At 48.1% G+C, this 24,030-nt stretch overlaps 1 protein-coding gene across 3 annotated transcripts in view; it reads right to left on the bottom strand.

The window, feature by feature from the left end:
- SCAF4 (SR-related CTD associated factor 4) overlaps positions 1 to 24,030 on the bottom strand; it is a 428,510-nt gene that overhangs the window by 110,327 nt on the left and 294,153 nt on the right. The gene's annotated exons all lie outside the window — the stretch shown is intronic.

Here is a 24,030-nt window from a genome sequence, read left to right as displayed (position 1 = left end):
CGAGGCTCTTACCTCCGAGGGACCACGGAAGTCAGCTCGGGAAACTCAACTGGGTGAGTGACCGCCTGGTATCACCACAGGAGTGCGGGGCTCGCCTTCAGTAGGTTTCTTCTATGAATTTAGTCGTTAGAATTTGGAAACATGCTCAGCGAGCGTGAGGTAGCTCCAAACTGCTTTGGAGATGGAAATTACTGATTTGCTACACTTCCTGTGGGGGTATATGTACCCGTGCTGACGTCAGATCCGTCTCCAACTGCTAGCACGAGCACACTATACCCATTTGTTTTGAGTCCATCTGCTACACGCTAGGAAATGCCCATTGAACTCAGCAGGCATCAAAGATGACTCCTGACCAGGAGAAACCCCTAATCTTCACCAGGGAGCTACTCTGGAAAAGCTCCCTCGCAAAATAGACCTGCTGTGCCTTAAGACGACCTAAGGAGTACTCTACTGCTCAGCTGGGTCTCTGATCCCATGAGGAAGTGAGAGTGACCGCCAGTCAGAAGCCATGACATGTCTTATATGGAAAATGGAGAACAAAGGACACCCCTTGCAGGGTTGGACAACCAGGCATCCAGAGGGGAACACACATGAGTTGCCCTGGAATCCAGTCGAATCCCCCTTTCTGAAGGGACAGGAAAGCAAAAGGAATTGGGGCCTTCTGATCCCGAAAACCCTGTCAACTCTCTAGTAGAGAGTTGAGACAATCACTGACCGCTGAACTTCAGAAGTGACCAATCTGCCACTGGCAGCCACCCTCAGATGGGGAAGGCCACCACAGTAATCAAAGAAGGGGCTCCAGCAAAAACAGTCAAACAACTGTCGCTCCATCCCCCGGCCCTGGCCCACAAGGCGATGCGCCAATTCAAAGAACTGAGGCTCTGGTTCAGCGATAAACCTACCAGTGACCTAGCCCCCAGGGGTTGAAACACATATTCCTCTTCTAAGTAGGGCCAAGACTCCCAACACTACCCCTTCTGGTGTCTATTCATCTTAGGGATCCACCAGGAATGCCGTCCTAGGTCAGTCCTATGGCTGCTGCACACAAACTGTTGTGCTTGCCACAAGGGAAACACATACACACACACACACCCATACAGCAGAGGGCCACTCAAGAATAGAGCCCTCTGCTGTAAAAGCACACTGACCAGTACTCATACAGTGGTATCCCATCCGATGGATGCAAGACACCTATGACCCACTCACTATGCTTATGAAAGAGTCTGTGGCTGCGCACTGCCAAAAGGCAAATCACAGAATGTGTGACAACGCCTTCCTCGCCAGTGCTCCCCAGCACTTTGTGGTGCAGAATTGATGCAATGATGGCAGAACCCTGGCATGGCAGAGAACTGCACAGACAGGGAGAATGCTGCCTGCCATCGCCCAAGGCGCTTGGAGTAGATGCTTTGCCATACTCAACTGCGCATGCTGCGCTCCATTGTCACAGTAACCCCTAGTGGAACGCATAGGAACAGTGTGATGACAGCGTCCCAGTACCACTGAGGCTCTGGGCATGGCATGGTGATGGGTGGCGTTCTATGGCATCACCCCCTCAGTACCTGATAATGCTCCAAGAGGCTGGAAAAAGCCCTTGAACTGCATCGGGAATGGCTCACCACCGTTTTCCTCATGGAATGACTGCAGCAAAATCCATGGTGACTGAGAAAGCCCATGGTGCTCTGCTGTCGTGTCCTGCAGCATCTGACTGCGACCACTGGTGCCCACAGTGATGGCACTCACAGGGCCCATAGTGCTTTTGCAGTCACTGACAGATCTCATCAAGGGCACCAAATGATGCTGTACCCAGGGCTTCAATGGCACTTGACCAAATCAGGATCATTTTGACAGTATATAGCGCCATGCCGAGCACCACAGGTGCCCTCTGATCTCAACAGCCCAGCGGCACCAATACAGACCCTGGTACCTGAAGGTATCAAATGGACTGGTAGTACCAAAGATACCGGTGCCGCCTGCAGGCAAAGGCATTGCAGCCCTGACATGTCCCATTGGTGCCCAAAGGAACCGATGTCTTCCATGCCATCGACTGTTCCCCTCGGCTCACCTATCAATCTGAGGACGTCGATTCTGCGAGCTCAATGGCGCCCCTCGCCAGCAGCTATGTCTGACGATAGCCTCGCTGGCGCTCATTAACACCAATGGTGCATGAATCCAGGCAAGGTCTCCGATGCCCCCCACTCCCCCATCCCAGCAGCTCAGGGCTCCAGAGATAAATCGGCATCCATGGTGCCTGATAGCTTTAGACCATTGATGGGACAGCATAATGCCCCTCAGTGCCCTGTTGGGACACTGCCAAGGAAACATTTTATTTCAGTGCCGGTTACAGAACTGACATACACAAAAATAATAAAATATAAGAACATACACAAAAATACTTTCAAATCTACAAAATAAACTAACAAAAGCTTCTTCAAAAAACACTTTTTACAAAATTTTCTAAACATTTTTAAATCTAGCTACTCACGGAGACTTCCTGGCAATTTATTCCATTCCATTGCTGCTACTGCACAATCTGGTTTGCACCCAGAGGGAATACATAACTGCAAGTTTCTCACCAATATCAATGATCGTTTTGGGGCATACAACTTTATAGCATTTCTTAAAACACAAGGGTGTGCATTTGTTTTGTTTTGTTTTTTTTAAACAATTTAAAACAATAATCAGCAGTCTAAATCTTGCCCTCCATTTTACTTTCTCAACACCAGCGATATATGTTCCTGTCTTGAGAGCCCTGTAAGAACCCGAGTGGTGGCATTTTGCATGGACTGCAGAACATGAATTAACTTTTCTGGTACACCTAAATACAAGTCACTACAATAGTCTAGGTAGCTCAACACAATAGCTTGGACAACAGTCCAAAAAAGATCAGAGGGCAAAAGACTTTTCAATGGCTTAATCATCTTCAACTTATAAAATGCTACTTTAACTACATGAAGTACGTGAGCCTTCACTGACAACTGGGAGTCTAAAAAGACTCCCAGACATTTTACCACTGTCTGAATTGGCATAACATTCGGGCCAATACAGTAAAAATCACAGGAGAGCGTGCTAGGGACACTAGCGCGTCCCTAGTGCCTCTTTTTGGACAGGAGCGGCGGCTGTTAGCGGGTTTGACAGCCAACGCTCAATTTTGCCGGCGTCTCTTCTCGAGCCCGTTGACAGCAACGGGTTCAGAAACCGGACGCCAGCAAAATTGAGCGTCCGTTTTCGACCCGCGGGCCTTAAAATTTTTTTTACTTTTTTTTAAACTTTTGGGGCCTCCAACTTAATATCTCCATGATATTAAGTTGGAGGGTGCACAGAAAAAGGAAAATTAGTTCTTACCTGATAATTTTCGTTCCTGTAGTACCACGGATCAGTCCAGACCATGGGTTAAGCCCCCATTCCAGCAGGTGGAGACAGACCAAAGTTCTAAGGGCAGCCCATATAAGGACGGAATCCACCCTGGAACCCTCAGTATAACCATTGTCAAAGCAGAAAATACAAGATCAAGCAAGTAACAGGATAACTAGTAATTTAATTTAAACCAACAAAATAACAGAACAATTGAATGAACTGTGTAACTAAACGCTCTTGTATATCCACCCCCAATCATCATAACGATGCTTCCGGTGCCTATTAGTAGATTCCAGCAAGATGATGCAGGGATCAAAAAAGAGAGAGAGTCCTATAAGAAGGAAAAAATAAAAAATAACAGGAAGAAAATTCGAGCGGCCAGAAGAACGGGCGGGTGTCTGGACTGATCCGTGGTACTACAGGAACGAAAATTATCAGGTAAGAACTAATTTTCCTTTCCCTGTACGTACCCGTATCAGTCCAGACCATGGGATGTCCCAAAGCTTCCCTACAGAGGGTGGGACCCAGACAGTCCCGCTCGAAGCACCTGCCGACCAAAGGAACCAAAGGCTGGAGCCTGAACATCGAATCGGTAGTGACGAGCAAAAGTATGAAGAGATTTCCATGTAGCCGCCCTACATATTTCTTGTGGCGACACTGATTGAGACTCCGCCCAAGAAGTCGCTCGAGAACGTAAATAATGAGCTTTTAGGCCTTCAGGAACTGGTCGGCCCTTGCAAATGTAGGCCGAAGAAATCACCTCCTTCAACCAGCGAGCGATCGTAGCCTTAGAACAGAGCTTTCCAAAGTGTGTGTCGGGACACATTAGTGTGTCGCCTGTAGTGTGGAGGTGTGTCGCCCGGTCCACAGGGCCGGCGGAAGCAGGGAACTATAGCAGGAAGATCGGCAGGCAGTGGTGGAGCTTACATCAACACGGCCCGAAGAAAAGGGTCACGCTTACTCCTCCTCCTTCCTGCCTGTGCAGCCCTGGAAGAAAAACGTTGCCGGAGCCGTGTGGGCAGGAAGGAGGAGCATCTGCTGCTTACAGAAGAAGAGCAGCTTTAATGGGCCGTTGCGGATCCCACGTCGCGACGGCCTGAGAAGAGGAGGAAACCCGATAGCAGGGCTGCTGCGGATCCCACGTCGCGGCAGCCCGAGAAGAGGAGGAAACCCGATAGCAGGGCCGCTGAAGATCCCATGTCACGGCCAGGGAAGATCAGGGCCTCTGAAGAGCCCATCCTTCGGCAACCCGTGCAGAGGGACAGCATGTGCCAGTGAGAGCCTGTGCTTGAGCAAGAGAGCATGTAGGAGTGAGAGAGCCTGTGTGTGTGAGAGTGAGACAGCATGTGCACGAGAGAGACAGTATGTATGTATGTATGAGAGAGAGGCATGTGAAAGTGAGAGCTGTGGATGTGTGAGATTGCATGTGAGTGAGAGCCTGTGTGTGTGAGAATGTGTGAGATAGCGTGTGAGAATGAGAACCTGATTGTGTGTTTGAGGGAAGACAGATGGAGAGAAAAGAAATAGAAAAAAAGACCCTGTAAAAGGAATTGGCAAAAAAACAAGAAAGGAAAGGTGGAAAAAAAAGCCTGTGACCAACCGATTAGAAAACTAAGATCAGACAGCAAAGGTAAAAAAAAAAATTTCTTTTTAGTGATTGGCACATGTAATCTTTGGGAATGTGCAAGAGTAGCACTTTCTCTATGCCGATCTCACAATATACGAGATCAGCATGGAGGAAGTGGAAGCCTGCAAATATTTATTACGAGATAGGTTGTGTTGTGAAACATTTTATTTATGTATATATTTAAGGAAACATACATAAATTGTTGAAATACATTTTGTTCGTTTAACCTTTAACTTCTGGTTTGCTGGTAGACTGAATTACTGTGTCACGAAATTATGTTTGTCTAAAAAGTGTGTCACCAACATGAAAAGTTTGGAAAGCTCTGCCTTAGAAGCTTGCTTCCCCCTGTTGGGTCCACTCCACAGGACAAAAAGGTGATCGGAAACCCGAAAATCATTAGTGACCTCAAGTGCAATAAGATTCGTTTGACATCGAGACGACGAAGATCACTATTACCAGATGCCGCGATATCCTCTGGCGAAAAAGCAGGAAGTTCCACAGACTGGTTAACATGAAAAGACGAACAACCTTAGGTAAGAAAGAAGGTACGGTCTTGAGAGAGACGCCCGAGTTCGAAAAACGCAAGAAAGGGTCTCTACAGGATAGAGCTTGAAGCTCAGACACCCTCCTGGCAGAGCAAATAGCGACCAAGAAGACAGCCTTGAGAGTCAAGTCTTTGAGAGTGGCTCAATGGAGAGGCTCGAACGGTGCTGACCAAAGAGCTCGAAGAACCAAGTTTAAAACTCCACGAAGGACAAATAGACCAGACAGGTGATTTCAGGTGCTTAGCGCCCCTGAGAAAACGTACAACATCCGGATGAGAGGCGACTGCCTGACCTTCGATAGAGTCCAGGAGGGAACCAAGAGCCGAAACCTGAACTCGCAGGGAGCTAACCTAAAGACCCTTGGAGAGACCATGCTGAAGAAAAGTGAGAATAACCGCAATCGAAGGTGAACGTGCCGAAACACCCAACTCCTCGCAGACGTTTTCAAAAACCTTCCAGACCCGGACATAGGTAAGCGATGTCGACTGTTTGCGAGACCTGAGGAGTGTGGCAATAACTTCATCCTTATATCCTCTTCGTCTCAAACGTCTCCATTCAAAAGCCATGCCGCTAGACAGAAGCGATCCGCCTGGTCGAAAAATACGGGACCCTGCTGCAGAAGATGGGACAGGTGACAGACGAAGAGGTCCGTCCACAGTGAGATTCACCAGATCTGCGAACCACGGCCGTTGGGGCCCACGAGAATGACCGGATCGCGATGGAGTTCTATTCTCCGTAGAACCTTCCCCACTAATGGCCACGGTAGAAACACTTAGAGAAGAACGTCGGAGGGCCAGGGAAGAACCAGCGCATCCACCCCTTCCGAACAATGCTCCCTCCACCGACTGAAGAACCGGGGAGCCTTGGCGTTGGATAGCGTCGCCATGAGGTCCAGGTGAGGGGGACCCCACCCGTGCACGATTAGGTCCATTGCTTCGTCTGACAGCTCCCACTCGCCGGGATCGAGATGTTGTCGACTGAGGAAGTCGGCTTGAATATTCTCCTTGCCCGCTATGTGGGAGGCCGCCAGGCAATCCAAGTGCCCCTCTGCCCAGAGAAAGAGCTTGCTGGCCTCTAGCGCCATTAGACAACTTAAGAGACCCCCCCCTGTCGATTTATGTAAGTCACCGTGGTGGAATTGTCAGATAGCACCCGGACCGCTTTGTGGCGAATCAGAGGAAGAAAAAAAATTTGAGAGCCAGGTGAACCGCTCGGGCTTCTAGACAATTGATGTGCCACCGAGACTGGGAGAGGGACCAGAAACCGGAGAGGCTGGCATCTGTCGTCACAATGACCCAAGAGGGAGTCAAAAGAGGCATCCCCTTGAGAAGATGTGCCGGGGAGAACCACCATTGTATATTGGCTATGGTAGAGTTGGAGAGAGGGAGAATCTCTTGGTACTGCTCGAACATCGGTTTCCAACAGGATAACAATGCTTTCTGTAAAGGACGCATATGAGCAAACGCCCAGGGGAAGAGATCGATCGTGGAAGCCATGGTCCCTAAAACTTGCAGGTAATCCCACGCCGTGGGAAGCGGTAGAGAGACACAAAATTGTTCAACTGATCGATCAGGTTGAGAGTCCACGAGTCCGAAAGAAAAACTTTCCCGACCCGAGTGTTGAAAAAAAGAGCACCAAGGAATTCCAGCTTTTGTGAGGGCCGAAGATTGCTTTTGGAGTAGTTGATTATCCAGCCGAGAGATGTGAGTAAGGCTAAAACTCTGTTTATCGCGTGCTTGCAGACTGCAGCAGACTTGCCCCTTACCAACCAATCGTCTAGATAAGGATGGACTAAAATTCCTTCTCGTCGGAGAGCTGCCGTAATGACTACCATGATCTTGGTGAAGGCGCGGGGAGCGGTGGTGAGACCGAAGGGAAGGGCCCGGAACTGGAAGTGCTGGTCTATGATCTGAAAGCGAAGGAATCTGATGTTCCCAACGGATGGGGATATGAAAATAAGCCTCTGTCAGATCGAGGGAAGCGAGGAACTCGCCGGGACGGACCGCTGCAAACACGCGCGCAGGGTTTCCACCTTGAAATGGGGAACCTTGAGGGCCCGATTGACCCTTTTGAGATCCAGGATGGGGCGAAAGGAATCATCCTTTTTGGGAACAACGAAGTAAATTGAATACTGACCGGCGCCCTGTTCTTGCACCGGTACCGGAAGGATCGCCCCCAAATCCTGAAGTCTCAACAGGGTGTGACAGACCACAGGTCGCTTGGAATGGCCGCAAGGGGACACGATATATAGATCCGGCAGGTCCCTGGCAAACTCTAACGTGTAGCCGTGTTCTATCACCTCGAGGGCCCAGAGATCGGATCTGATTTTGGCCCACTCCTCGAGAAACAAAGACGCCCATCTAAGCTTCGTTTGGAAGAATGGACCGACCGAATCTCATTGGGGAGCTTAGTGGTCATGTGTTGCTGATGGCCATCCCGGAAGCCTCGACAGCCGTGAAAGGAATGGGACCATGACTGGGACCTGGAGATACCACCCCTGGGGAAGTCCTGGTGCCGTAACGGCAGTTTCCCCTAAAGCGAGTGCGAGTCGGAAAAAAAAGACTTCGACTGTTTGGGACAGTCCTCTGGCAGCTTGTGGACCTTGTTCTCACTCAAGGATTTAATAAGCTGCTCCAGGTCCTCACCAAAAAGCAACTTGCCCTTGAAAGGAAGAGTACCCAACTGAGCTTTTGAAGAAGTATCAGCAGACCAATTACATAGCCAGAGAAGACGTCTGGCCGAGACCGCAGAAACCATAGCCTTTGCCCGGACACGAAGCAAGTCATAGAGGGCATCCGCACCATAGGCTATAGCGCCCTCCAAGCGTTCAGCTTGCTCAGCCTCTGCAGACGGGAGGTCCTGGGTGCTGAGTAACTGTTGCATCCACCTAAGGCTTGCCCGCTGCATGAGACTGCTGCAAATAGTCGCCCGGACTCCGAGAGCCAAAACTTCAAAGAAGCGTTTCAAATAAAATTCAAGCTTACGGTCCTGCACATCCCGTAATGCTGTAGCGCCCACCACAGGAATGGTGGTACGTTTCGTCACCGCGATGACAGAAGAATCTACCTTAGGAATCTTTAACATGTCCAGGCAGTCCTCAGGGAGCGGGTATAGCTTATCCATAGCCCTACCAACTCGAAGCCCCGTCTCTGGGGAATCCCATTCCCGGAGGAGAAGCAAACGATGCATTGGATGAAATGGGAAAGTACACGGTAACACCCTGAGTCCCGCCAGGACAGGGTCCGCGTCTGGTGTCATCGCTGCTGCCACAGAATCATCTGGTGGAGCTTCAAGTCCCAGTTCCTGGAGAACGAAGGGAATAAGAGGCTCCAGTTTCTCCTGCTGAAATAAGCGCAGGACACGGGGATCGTCGCCCTCTAGCGGGGAGGGGGGGGGGCCTTGAGCCGTGGTATCATCGTCCCCTAGGTCAAGCGGGTCTAAAGGAGACTTGGGGGGGGGGGGGGGAGCACCCGGGACCACACAAACCCTAACCAGGCCCTGAGGGTCCGGAACAACATCGGGGGACAGCACAGGAAAAAGAGCATGTTTCGGAGGAAGGGGAACAATTGGGGGGGGGGGGTCCACCTCCCTCTGTAAGCCGGCCAAGTAAGATTCATGCATTAAAAGGACAAAATCCGAGGAAAAGCGGGTCCAGGCCAAATTTTTCACAGGGGGGGGATCCGAGCCCCCCCCCCGAGAACGAATCGGGCTCAAATCGGGGGGGGGGGGGGGGGGGGGGGGGGGGGGAAATCGGATCCCCAGTCCCCGGAGAAGCAGGAAGTGTTTCATCAGAAACACCCAAAATGGCCACCGCTGACGGAAACGGCTTAGAAACACATCGGAGAGCCCTTCCCAGAGGTCTAAAATTTGGCGATTCAGAAGAGGAGCCTTCACCCCCCGAAATACACCTGGAGCATACCCCATCGTGGGAGAGTCGGAAGGCTGACTCTCCACAAGCTAAACAAAAATGTGGCTGCAGCATGGAGCAGGAAAGCGGCTGCAAAGCTAATTGAAAACAGCTGAGCTGGGAGCCCCTGAGGAGCTGGGCAGGAGATTGAACCCCGCTCCCTCCTCACCAAATCAAACTGCTGCCTTTTTTTTTTTATTTATTTAAACAAAGACAAGTAAAAAATATATTCTGTGAAAGCTTGGGAAAACAAAAACAGTTTATTCACATTAATAATTCATTGCATTCACAGAGCCAGGGGTATAATAATCCTCCCTGAAGCTCCACCGAGGTATGGGCATCTCGGGGCATGGCAGCAGATACAAAACGTGGGGAGAGGGACTGGCACCACCAGTATCACCCACACTAGGCCACCGGGAAGGGAACCTAGGCTGACAGAAATCAAGGGGCAAAGCCCTCTGGAAACCCCAAGAGCGAGGGAGACAGAACTGTCTGCCCTGACACAGTCAGAGAAAAAAAATCTTTTTTTTTTTAATATTTAAAAATTAAGAAGTAAATTAAAATAATACTTGCGTAAGCTTGCCCCAGAGAAAGGAGAGGAAAGAAAACACAGAGGGCAAGCTAAACAGGGAACCAAAAGGTGAGCTGTTCCACTTGTTGGAGACAAATACTGAGGGGTTCCAGGGTGGGTTCCGTCCTTATATGGGCTGCCCTTAGAACTTTGGTCTGTCTCCACCTGCTGGAACGGGGGCTTAACCCATGGTCTGGACTGATCCGGGTACGTACAGGGAAGCTGTTTTTAATGCTTTTCTGTGCACTTCCCCGGCGCCGGCAGAAATTAATGCCTATCTTTGGGTAAGTGCTAATTTCTTAAAAGTAAAATGTGCGGCTTGGCTGCACATTTTACTTACTGTATCATGCGGGAATGACTAATAAGGCCATCAAATACAGAAAGTGATCATTCAACCACTTTCTTACCTTACTAAAAATCAGCAGCAGCCTACATTCTGGCAATTCTCCCTTAGGTCCATATAGTTTAAAAAAAACAAAAAAAAACAAAAAAAAACTGATCAGCAGCATAAATCAAATATTTGACCTCTAATGAGTATAGTAATGCCCCCAGGGAGCATAAATAAGTATTAAATAAAAACACCAAAAGAGCCGACCCCTGAGGCACTCCCCATTTAAGCTCTCGCCAAAATGAGGTCTTAGTCCCTATCTAAACTCTAAGAACCCTATTGGTGAGAAATGATCTAAACTAATCAAGAGCTATACCTCCCAGGCCATAAAGTGCTAAGCACCTAAGTAGCATTTCATGATGAACTGTTATTGAACACAGTACTTAAATCAAGCTGGATGAGAATATCTGTACCTCCATGATCCAAACAACATAAGGATTCCAACAAGCTCAACAACAAATACTCAGTATTATGGTTTTTACGGAAACCATACTGATTAATATGCAAGATTTGAGTTCCATTCACATAATCCTCCAGCTGATCCAATACTATCTTCTCTGCAATTTTTGCTATCAGCAGCAAATTTGAGACAGAGCGATAATTTGCCAATTCAGACGCGAGCAAGACTAGAATCTTTCTTAATAGGTCTTATCAAAGCTTGTTTCCATCTTGATGGAACCTCACCGTCACTCAGACTTGTTTACCATCCTTTTATCATCTCATAAGAGCTGTCTTTCAAGATCTTAATAATCAGAAAGGGACAGGGATCTAACAGAATAAGTGGACTTCAAAGCTAAAACTTTGAAATCTATTTCCTTTTGAGTAGTTGTCTCAAACTCAGTCCATGAGTTTTTTTGGGTTGATGGATGTACCAAGCTCACGTTAACGGAAACTTTTCCTAATTGATGGTGAATGATCTGTACTTTCTCTTCAAAAAAGTCAGCTAATAGCTCACAATCTGGCATCTCACTATCTGTTGTTTCTGGGCCTACCATTAGTTTTTTCACTATAGAAAAAAATCTCTATTGGTTTATTTAATGTCTTTTTTAAATGAGCCCCATAAAATACACTTTTAGCATCCTTACAACCGTTCCAATAATTTACCAAAGCTGTTCTATACAAGGAGAATGAGTAGTCATCCTTCCTCTTTTTCCAACTTCTTTCAGCCTCTCATATTTCTCCTTACTCCTGCTACTGCAGCTGTAAACCAAGTAGCACAGCGCTCTCTCTAATACTGGGGCTACGTGGTCATATGTAGCCTGCAGGGAAGTATGCCAAATATCTACTATATCTTCCACCAATAAATTATCCCACTTATTCCAATCTAATTTATTTTGCCAACCTTCCAGAGTCTCTTACATATCAACTTAGAAGTCACAATTCTACTGTCCTGTAAGAGACTTCCCAGCTTAAAACTGATTCGATAATGGTCTGACCAGCCTATTTCAGTCAAGCTAATGTTCTTGATTAAATGAGAATAATCCTCTCTATACAGCAAAAGATCAAAGTGTGGCCGGCTTTATGAGTTTTTCCCTGAATTTACTGAGATAATTGTACAGAATCTGTCGGCACCAGACAACTGTGCCTGGATGTCTTGGCGTACCTGGGTGCTTTCAGTAATGGCAACCCTGGTGCTCAATCCATTCAAGGCCGAAATCCCTGTCGCTCAAGAGCTTCAGTGGAACTCGCAGGCTCTCAAGAGCCCTGGCAGTCAACAGCCTTGGGGATGACCAGGGTTCTCAATGGCAATCCCAGTGCCTCGTTGGTTGAGCTCGACATTGTTAAGAGCGGCCACAAAAGGCATCTGTGGCCACCACTCCCGATGGCCTCCATAGTGACCCTGTACCTCAATGGCACAGAGGGCGTCAATGGCATCGGAACAGCTCCGCACCGCGATAGCAGAGGCCATGCACTGTGACAGCCCAGAGGGCGGTCACTGCATCGAAACCATGCACCTTGATGGCATCGGGGGTGGCCACTCACACATCTCACCGGAATTGAGGGCATGGATGGGAACAGAGGAATCCATGCATTAGAGTTCAGTGCTGCTACTCCACCACCTCGAGGTTCACAGATGCCAACAGCACAGAAATGGTATCAAGGGAGGTCTCATTTCCCAGATGGCAGAACATGCCCTGGCACCTCAACGGCATCAAGGGTGACCATGACACACAATGGCAGTCCTGGTCCCAATGCAGTCCTGACAGTGATGTGTCAGATCAACGGTGCGCTGGTCACAGATGTGCACAGGCAACAGATACTGGGCATGGCACCGAAGGTGTTGCAACAAAGCTGCTTACCCAGGCTCCTGCTCACCCTCTCTCACAAGGAGACTGCACTGCCACCACAGGCAAGCAGGAGGTGAGGCTATGTCATCCAGGGCTCCTGCCTATAGAGGTTAGTTCCTCTGAATGTAGGGAGGATAAGCTCTTCCCCCCACAGGAACAGTGTGGTCCTCAATCTCTGCGCTGTCTGAACCTCCATCAATGCCAACTGATCGGTGAAAACATGGAACACCTGCCTGGGTAGAACTCAGGCAAGTGCCCAGGCTCAGCAGCTTACACAGATCACCCAAGGACTGCATTCAGTCAGTCCTGCCAACATCTGACAAAGGTACAAAAACAGAGCTAGGAGAGGACACAGATTCTAAACTGCCAGCGCAATATTTGTTTCTTTTTAAGGAATAGAAACAGACTCTGCCAGATTGCACAGCGACTAAGGATGCCATGTGGCTGGCAGACAGAGGAAAGAAGAAAAAGCAAAAGAAATAAAATTACCATAAGGTAAAGGAAAGAAAATAGCTGCAGCTCTAGAAAAAAAAATCACTTACAAAAATTATGAGGAGCGTGCAAAGCTGAATACCGTGATACATGGCTCCTGCAACCACATGGCTCCAAGGAAAAAGAGAGACTGAGGGACTCTGTCTAGGAGGCAGGGTGATGACTACAGCTGCACATGCTCAGTAGGGCATGTTGAAAGTTCTAGATCAGATTTGAGATCAAAGGTCCGTGCCGGGCTCCATCTGATGATGTCAACCATGTGAGAGGACTACCATCCTGCCTGTCCTCGGAGAAAACATGTATCAGTAAAAATCTGGAAGACTATCAAAATATATTTTCACAAGTCTGCAACCTTGATCCAGTTGCACTTCCATATCAGCCCACGTGTATCCTACCATGATAAGTAGCTGGTTTGTAGAGAACATTATGGTTTGTGGCCCCTGGCTGTGGCTCATCACCATGATGATTGGGCTGAACAAGGAAGAGGATATAAACCCAGGGGGGAAAACTATGTAGCTATGAATGAAGGGTCATGGTGCCAGTATCCCAGCCCCAGTTCCAACTGAGCTGGAAGCCCCATGGAGGAACAAGGAACTCGGGGGCCAAAAATTAAAAAGATTATAGGTATTGCTGCATTTTATTGCCATTTAACTTTTGTACTTAGTCTGTGAACTATGTCAAAGTAAAAAAATAAAAATAAAGATTTTTCTATTTTAAAGGCTGGATGCTACAAGTTACCATTGTAATAAGGCAGGCATAAAAAAGCATATTGTATTTCAGTGTACTTAACGCAATAGCTAAAAAAAACCTCCTAATACAGTAAGCCAATAGTATGCAAATGTATCGGGAGTTTAAAACTGTGTAAACTTAAACATGTGTACAAAAAAATGAATAGCACACACAAATCATGTTTAATGTGCACAAACCATGTTTAAAGGGGCACAAAACAGGGTCCTGCACAAAGCCATGTTTTGAATGCATAAATCAACATACGTAAAATGTTTTAGAGGCATAACTATGGTTTGTGCATACTGTGCTCCTAGAAGTTGTACGCAGAAAACATGGGTTAAGAGCATGGCATTTATTCTCATAGGAATAATTGCACAAATGCCAACTCAAACATATTACTCCTACATTGATCAAACTTCACTGCTTACCTGTGGGCTGGCATGTTAAATTTAAAGTATTAATGCTAGTTTTTACAGGAATTAATGGTTTGGCTCTTCATAGTTTTAATGCAACGTTGAAAATATACTGACCACTGTAATCAGCTTCTCAACAATTATTAGAGGTGCCCTCTTTTGAAGTGGCTTGTTTGAATGAGTCAAGGCGTACAGTAAGTCTTCCTCCGGCCAGGTCTGAACGAGAGCGTTGATCCCTTGGCTCTCGTCTGCAGCTGAAGAACCTGGGATCTTGGGCACTGAGATAGGTGGCCAGTAGGGTCCATGGCCAGGAGGCCCCAGCGATTTACTATCAGTTGGAAGGCTGTGGTCAACAGCGTCCATTCCTCTGGGTCCAGGCTATCTCTGCTAAGAAAGTCTATTGAGATGTTGTCTTTTCCTGCGATGTGGGAGGCCAAGATCCCTTGTAGGTTTATCTCCACCCATGCCATGAGAGGATCTATCTCCAGAGACACCTGCTGGCTCCTGGTTCCTCCCTGGCGGTTGATGTAGGCAACCGTTGTAGCGTTGTCCGACATTACTCGAACCGCTTTGCCTCGGAGTTTGTGGCTGAAAAGCAGGCGTGCTAGTCTGACTGCCCGAGCTTCCAGGCAGTTTATGTTCCATCCCGCCTCTACCTTGCTCTATTGTTCCTGGGCCGTCAGTTCCTGACAGTGGGCTCCCCACCCTCACAGGCTTGCATCCGTGGTGAGCAAGATCCAGTTTGGTTGGGATAGTCTTACTCCTTTGCTTAGGTGGTCTTCCTATAGCCACCACTGAAGCTGAGAACGTATCTCTGCTGGTAGTTGGGAGGCAAATTGAGTAGTCCTGGGACAGTGGGTTCCAGTGTGACAGTAATGAGCCCACAGGACGACCTCCAGTGTTGCTGCCATAAGGCCGAGAACTGGAAGATAGTCCCATACCTTGGGGCGTGCACTGGTCATCAATCGTCGTAATTGTTCCATCAGCTTCCTTCTCCTCGGGGGAGGAAGACTGTTCAGTTTGGTGTCGAAACAGGCCCCCAAGTACTCTAGAGACTGGGAGGGCTGCAGACTGCTCTTGCCCGAGTTCACGACCCGAGTTCCTGCAGTAGGTTCTTAACTCTGTTGGTCACCTGCCTGCTCTCCTCCAAAGACTTTGCCCTGATCAGCCAGTTGTCCAGGTAAGGGTGTATCAAGATCCCTTCCTTCCCTCAGTGTTGCCACCACGATGACCATAATTTTGGAGAATGTTCTGGGGGCAGTTGCTAGTCCGAAGGGTAGCACTCGGAACTGGTAATGGTGACCCAGTATCGCAAAGCGCAGAAAACGCTGGTGATCTTGATGGACTGGAATGTGAAGGTAGGCTTCAAAGAGGTCCAGGGAGGTTAGGAACTCTTCTGGTTGTTCTGCCATTATTACGGAGCGAAGAGTCTCCATGTGGAAGTGTAGTATCCGCAGATGACGGTTGACGTTCTTGAGATCCAAGATGGGTTGGAATGATCCTTCCATCTTGGGAACGATAAAATAGATGGAATAGCACCCTGTATTTTGTTAGGGCGTAGAACTGGGGATACTGCCTTTAGACTGAGTAGTCTTGTCAGAGTGGCTTCCACTGCCAGTCTCTTGGTGTGGGAGTGGCAGGGCGACATCATAAATTTGTCCCAAGGGATGCTGCAGAACTCCAGAGAGTAACCTTCTCAAATGTCTAGTACCCATTTGACCGACGTGATCTCGACCCATGTTTGGTAGAAGAGGGAAAGTCGACCCCCTATTTCCTCTTCCTGTGGATGGGTCGGCCAATTCTCATTGGGGAGCACGGCTGGAGCCTGACCCCGGCCTGTTCCTCTCTTGGTCTATTTGTTCTGAAAGGGCTGCGACCTTCCAGAGGGACGAGGTGCCTGGAACTGTGAGTTCCTGTAGGGTTTAAAGCATTGCGAGCCTCTGCCCCTGGTTCTTCTGGGGGAGGGGCGCTGGGATCTTTTACCCCTGTCTTCCGGTAGCCAAGGCACTGGAGATTCGCCCCACTTGCTTATTCGCTTCCGAATAAGAAGATCCTTTAAAGGGCATTCTTGTGAGATTCACTTTAGAGATCGCGTCAGCAGACCAATTCCGCAGCCATAGTGGTATTCTGGCTGCCACTACCGAGGCTACTCCTCTGGCTGAAGTACGCACCAGATCTGAGCTTGCGTCCATCAGGAAGGCTGCTACAGGTTCCATCATCTCACCGGTATACGTTCCGGAGTTATTTGCCTCTCTCGAGAGGAGCAAGCAGGAACGTGCCACTAGTGCGCAGCAAAAAGCAATCTGCAATGTCATTGCTGTTGCGTCGAAGGCCTGCTTAAGAATGGATTCCAATAGTCTATCCTGAGTATCCTTCAATGCAGCCCCTCCCTCAATGGGAATGGTTGTTTGCTTTGAGATGGCACAGACCATGGCGTCCACTTTGGGAAATCGCAGGCGTTCCTTGTAGCCGGTTCCAGAGGGTATAAGGCTTCCAAGGCCCGATCTCCTTTAAAGCTGGCCTCTGGGGCATCCCACTCCAGGTCAATCAGTTCCTGGATGGCTTCTATCATTGGGAAGAAGCATGAGGCTTTATGAAGGGACACCAAGATGGGGTTCTTCTTTGGTTCTGCCATAGGATCCATGCCTAGAATACCCAGGGTTTTCAGAGTCTGGGAAACAAGGGCTGATAAATTCATCCCTATGGAAGAAGCAGAGCATGGTTCGGTATGGTTTCAGGCCTGGAGGGATTTCTCCTTCTTCTAGGGAGCCGCCATCATCATCTGAGGTGTCCGGGTCCTTGTCAGGGAAACTCTTGGTTAGGCGAGGCATGTCTCAAGGCATCCGAGTAGAGCCGGGAGGATCTTGTGGTTCCGGCTGGGGTTGAGCCCAGGACGCAGCTGGGGCTGATTGCGCCTGAATGAAGGCTTGCAGCCCTTGGAAAAATTCTAACCAGAAGAAGGTCCCTGGGTCCATGTTAATCCCAGGGGGAGTCTGAGTAGGGGCCCCCTGAGGTGCCTTCTTGTGGAGAAGCCATCTCGAGGCTGCATATATCCGGGGAGCTATCGTATGTAGTAGTTCCGGACCCATCTTCAGACAGTGAAGGACCAGACTTTGGTCCCCCCTGGGCTTCTTCGCAATGCTGACACAGGCAGGACTCCAGTTCAGGCTGCACGGCTCTTATGTGGCAGGCTGTGCAAAGAGAGTGCCTTCTGGCCTTCTTGGATGCCGGTGCCATTGTCTCTATGTATAGGCACAGAGGAAATGAGCTTCAATGTGCACATGTAGTTAAAGCACGGTTGTGCATGCAGTTATGTGCAGAGAGTACACTCAGTTGTGCATGCAGCTGTGTGCGCGTCTGTACTGGGTGCACACAAGTTAGGCGCATCGACTGTCCGACCTGCCCCGCGCGTACCGCCAGTTAAGAAGGGAAGATGGCGCCGACAACCCCCGCACATAAGATGGCGCCCCCCGAGGGTGTCCACGTGTGTGGATCCTTGCACCTGATCGGGGCCTAGCCCAACCAAGGCTGCTCAACCCGATCATTACTGCCCTTTTAAACCTGCCAGAAGGAGGAGGGATCGGTACGGCAATTCGAGCTCTGGAGACCTGAAATTAAAGTTTTCTGCTTACCTGGTCTCGGCGCCTACCGATCATGTGCCAGACTGCCTCCAGCTGCGGGGGGAGAGGGTTTTAACTTCACCGCCGCGCTCGGTTATGCACCTGCTGCCTTTCAGCCAATCTGGGGGCTAAGTCCATACCAGGAACCAGCTACCAGACCAAGGCACACCTCTCTGAGGGATATCGGAAATCACCTCAGGAATTCTCAACTGCGGGAGGGACCCTTAGGTATCACCGCAGGAGAGCGGGGCTCGATCTTCTTTAAGGTAATTTAACTTCTTGCTGTAATTTTCCTAACACTGTGCTAGTGTCCGCATCTGCTAGGAGACGGAGAGATACTGAGGAGCTAAGGTCACTGCAGGGGTATATCTGACTCAGTCTCCCATCTGCTAGCACAGGAACACATAACCCACTGTTCCTGAGTCCATCTGGCTACATGCTAGTAAAAAGCCTAAGTGTGGGGCCTAGCCCACTGGAGGCTGCTCAACCCGCCAGGCTGTCCAGTTCCCCAACCCCAATAGGAGCAGGAACAAATGTCAGTACAGCATGCAGAGCACAGAGAGTGGAGGAAGTCCTGAAACTCCTCTGTCTCTGATTCAAAAGTAAAAAATGTTTTTTTAAAACCTTACCTGAGCTCAGCGCTTACCAGCTGAGTACAGAGATGGTCTTTGGCTGCAAGGGAAGAGGGCATCTGCTATCACCGCCTCGCTTGGCCTCCTGCATCCGCTGCCTTTCAGGTGAACTAGCAGCTAAGTCCATGTCAGGAAACCCAGCTACTGGACCAAGTCACACCTCTCAGGGACCTTGGAAATCTCCTCAGGAATTCTCAACTGGGGGAGGGACCTTTAGGTATTACACCATAGGAGAGCAGGGCTTTCTTTTCCTGAATTTAGAAATTCAAATTTCTCCTTCTAAAAAGCTCGAAGTAATCCCCATAGGGAGATGCACGTCCACCATCTGCTGGACACAGAGAATACTTGCAGGATGGGGTCACTGCAGGGCTCTATATATTGTGACGTCAGCTTGCTCAGTCTTCATCTGCTGGCAGGGGAGTATAAACCTACTGGCCCTGAGTCCATCTGTCTACACACTATGAAATCTGCTTTTTTAAAAACTGCCCACCCAATATGCTGATAAACATATATGCGCATGTCCTGTTCACATTAAGTTTTTTCTAAAAGGGTGGCTTAGATCGAGGTGGAGTCCGAGATTAAATATGAGAAAGGAGATATGTGATCATACAAGGAAATTTGACCAAGTGATTTGTGTACTTGACAAATAGCTTAGAAGTTGTAATATAATTATTTATATATAGCTCCTTTACTTGTATTTTTACACATGTAAGCTTACCCACACCATGGGCAGAGTTCAGGGGGAAAGATTTGCACTCATGTAGATATCTTTGGATTTGAAAAAGCACGTATATAACATTTCCTGAAAACATTTCTTCATATATTATCAGAACTTTTTATTTATAGAAATTTGTATGAACAAACAAAAAATGTACTGTAAGCACAAAAAATTGGATAAGAGTGCAGAGCATACAATAAATAAACTTTGATTAACACAAGTATTGTGTATTCATTTCCATCAAACAGCCAAATTACAATCATGTATGCATAGCCATTCTTCACCAATTCCAGTATGGATCCCATATCTGCTTATACGTTTCCATTCTATTCTGGAGCATATAGGTTAATTTCTCTAATACGGATATTTCAATAGGTTTGGACTCCCAACACCTTCTAGAGGGAATACATTTTCATTGATGTGCAATCGTTAAACAGGCGACATGTAATATGTTACAGTATTTGATGGCACCTGTTTAGTTAATATAACTCAACACATTTAAGTTTGAAATTATGTGCCTTATTGTGAACCGTTGTGACAGCAACTAGCTTAACGACGGTATAGAAAAGATTTTAAATAAATAATAAATAAAATAATAAATGGCTGACCAATTTCCTATGCCCTCTTATTTCCCATTTGTTACCCCATTTGCCCAGCAAATACGAAGATGCAGCAACAGTCAATGCATCAACAGTATGCAGAAATCTGCATACATTTTTTAGTGGGCATAATTGTGTGCAGATACATTTGGAGAGATAATTTTCAAAGTGAACTTATATATGTTAAGTCCACTTTGGAAATTGGTGTAACATGTGCATTTGCCATCTAACTTATGAGCGATGTTACAAAACCACCTCCTAAAAAGCCAGAGCTAGCATTTCCTAGTCTTTCACCATGCTATGCCCCCATTTTACACAAGGTGAGTAAATGAGAAATTACTATTTACTTGATAAAGCAGAGTTGCTTACCTGTAACAGGTGTTTTCCCAGGACAGCAGGATGTTAGTCCTCACATATGGGTGACATCATCAGATGGAGCCCTGTCATGGAACACTTTTGTCAAAGTTTCTAGAACTTTGACTGGCACACTTGAGCATGCCCAGCATGCCACTAACCCTGTAGCCACCAGGGGTCCCCCTTCAGTCTCGTTTGTAGCAAAAGTATGAGCAAAAAATAAAATAAGAAAACGGTAATGAACCCAACTCTGCGGGGTGGCAGGCGGGTTTCGTGAGGATTAACATCCTGCTGTCCTGGGAGAACACCTGTTACAGGTAAGCAACTCTGCTTTCTCCCAGGACAAGCAGGATGGTAGTCCTCACATATGGGTGAATAGCAAGCTACAGGCTGAGTCATATGAATGAGGCCAAGCAGCACACAACATGTGCAACAGGCACAACAACTGGGGTGCTGTTGGTAAGGATAAGGCAGTCTGAAATTCACAGCGGGTTGAGGTAGGACGAGTTGGGTTCCCACACTGGGAACAAATTTTTTAGGACAGACTGGCCAAAGACTGAATCCTGTCAGCCAGCCTTGTCCAGACAGTAGTGAGCTGCGAAGGTGTGGAGAGAGCTCCTTGTCGCAGCCCTGCAGATGTCAGTAATCTGTACTGAACGGTAGTGTGCTACTGACGTTGCCATTGCTCTGAGTGTGCGATCACTCGTCCCTGTAGTGGAAGGCCTGCTTGCTGGTAATAGAATGCGACGCAGTCTGCTAACCAGTTTGATAACATTTGCTTGCCCACCGCATTCCCAAGTTTGTTTTTATCAAAAGATGCAAACAGTTGGGTGGACTTCCTGTGGGCTGTAGTGTGGTCTAAGTAAAATGCAAGAGCATGCTTACAGTCCAAGGCGTGCAGAGCTCGCTCACCCGGGTGAGCGTGAGGCCTTGGAAAGAGAGTGGGCAAGACTATGGACTGATGTAATTGGAAATCAGTTACCACCTTAGGAAGGAATTTAGGGTAAGCATGAAGAACCACCTGGTCATGGAGGAACCTTGTGTAGGGTGAGTAGGTCACAATGGCCTGTAACTCACTTACCCTGTGAGCAGACGTGATGGCTACTAGGAAAAGTACTTTCCATGTAAGGTATCGGAGTTCACAGGAATGCAAGGGCTCAAGAGGAGTGTGCATGAGCTGTGCAAGGACAACACTGAGGTCACATGCCATGACCGTGGCCGTAGAGGAGGTTTAAGCTGTAATAAGCCTCTCATGAAGCAACTCACCAGGGGTTGAGCCGTTATCGAGGCATCCCCTATTCCTTGATGGTAAGCAGAGATGGCAGGTGGAGCTGAATCAAGTAGTCCTGAGTCTGTGGTTTCCACCGAGACAGCAGGGAATGTTTGCTCATGGCACCACTTCCAGGGTTGCCACCATTAAACCAAGCACTTGAAGATAGGATCACATGGTCAGGCGAATAGTGTCCATCAATAGACGCAGTTGTGCCATCAACTTCTGAATAAGAACTACCAAAAGGAAAACCCCAAGATACTCCAGCGACTGAACAGGCTAAAGACTGCTCTTGGCTAAGTTCACCCACCCAGCCAAGCTCCTGCAACAGGGAGATCACCGTACGGATCACCAGACGGCTCTCTTCCAGAGACTTGGCATGAATCCACTAAACATCTAGATATGGGTGTATTAGGATCCCATCCTTTCTTAACTCTGCCACAACCATTACTTTTGGAAAAGATTCTGGGAGCAGTGGCCAGACCAAAATGCAGCACCCAAAACTGATAATGGTGTCCCAAAACCACGAATCGCGGAAAATGTTGGTGCTCTAGTCAGATGGGAATATGCAGATACTTTTTGGACAGATCCAGGAAGGTCAGATTCCCCCGACTGCATGGCCATTATCACAGACAGCACTGTTTCCATGCAAAAATGAGTCACCTACAACTGATGGTTGACTCCTTTGAGGTCCAGGATTGGATGGAAAGGAGTCCTTCTTGGGCACAATGAAATAGATGGAATATCGAACAATATTTCTTGAGACGAGAGCACTGGAACCACAGCTCTCAGACTGAGGAGCTTTGATAATGTACACTCCACAGCCTGCTTTTTCTGTGGAGAGCGGCAGGGAGACACCATGAACACATCCTGAGGAACACTGCAAAACTCCAGCATATATCCTTCTCATATCACCTCCAGGACCCAATGATCCGTTGTGATTTCGACCCACCTCTGATAAAACAGAGGTGTCCCCTATCTCCTATTCCCAGAGGTGGGTCAGCAAACCTTCATTGGGAGGCTCGGGAGGTTCCACTACCTGAGCCTGCGCCCCATTTGGGCTGTCTGGGACGAAAAGACTGAGACCTACCAGAAGGCCGAGTCTTCTGAAAAGTCGCTCATCTGTAGGATCTAAATTGCTTAAGATCCCCTAGCATGACCTCTCATGCTAAAGGAGTGCGGCATCTGCTTCTTATCCTCCGGCAACAGAGGAACCGGGGATTCGCCCCACTTACTGGCCAGTTTCTCCAACTTGCTTCAAACAAGAGTAAGCTTTCAAATGGCAATTTGGTAAGGTTAGACCTTAGAGGTCGTATCGGCTGACCAATTTCTCAGCCATAACTGACGCTGACCGCTATTATCGAAGCCACCCCTCTGGTTAAGATGTGGACCAAATTGCAGCCCGCATCTGCCAAAAAGGTGGCTGTTGGCTCCATAACTGTCCTGGAATTCAATCCATAGTCATCGACATCCTGAGCGAGAAGTAAATAAAAGCGAGCCACCAAGAAGCTATCTGCAAAGTCATTGCCACTGCTTCAAATGCTTGTTTAAGGATGGTCTCAATCCTCCAATCATGTACAACCTTCAAGGCCGCTCTCCTCCCTCCACAGAGATAGTTTTGGAGACTGCACAGACAAGTGTGTCCACCTTCAGAAAATGCAAATGCTCTCTCACCACTGAATAAAGGGAACAGACATTCCAAAACTCGACCCCCTTTGAAATTAGCCTCCAGGGTGCAACACTCAAGATCAATCAATTCTTGAATGGCCTTCATCACAGGATTTTTCTTTGGCTCAGAATTGGAATCTGCCCCAGGTACTCCCAGCATTTTCAAGATATGGGAAATCAGAGCCGGCAGCTCATGTCTATGAAAGAACCACAACATAGTACTATATGGTTCAACCCTGGAGGAATTTCCCCATCCTCCAAGAAGTCAGGTTCGGCCTAGTCAGTCATGCCATCTGGATCCTTATTGGGAAGGTCTACTGCCAATCTAGGTGTATTACGGCACTTAACAGCAGTAACCGGCTGCAGCTCTGCCCTGGCAGGATTGGAAAGGGCTGAGGATTGCTCCTGGAAAGGATTGCAATCCTGAAAAAATTCTATCCAAGAAAAAGGCAGAAGGATCCATACCAGGAAATACCTGTGCTGCTCCCACCGAGCCACCTTTCCCCCGTTGACAAACCAGTTAAGGGAGTTCCAAGATCAGGCGTTCCTCCTGAGACGTCTTTACCCAAACCCTCATCAGGCTAGGAAGAACCAGGCTTAGTAAAATCCGAGGAAGATAATTCTCCTTGAGCCTCCAAACAGCGCTGACACAAGTTAGAGGGCACGCCAGGCTGAAATGCCAGAAAATGCAGGTAGCGCAAAGGGAAAGGTGCTTAGGTTTCTTAGCTATAGGCGCCATTTGTTTTCGTTTTCTGTTTTCTTTGTTTTTTATATATGCATCCAAAATTTAGGCATCCCAAACGAAAGTGCCAACCAACACGTCCAATTTGTGAGCACAGGTAAGCACGTGTCTAA

The sequence above is a fragment of the Rhinatrema bivittatum genome, chromosome 5, assembly GCF_901001135.1.
Source record: "Rhinatrema bivittatum chromosome 5, aRhiBiv1.1, whole genome shotgun sequence".
Lineage (NCBI taxonomy): Eukaryota > Metazoa > Chordata > Amphibia > Gymnophiona > Rhinatrematidae > Rhinatrema > Rhinatrema bivittatum.
The sequence above is the reverse complement of the archived record's forward strand: the minus strand, read 5'-3'. Positions and strand labels throughout refer to the sequence as shown.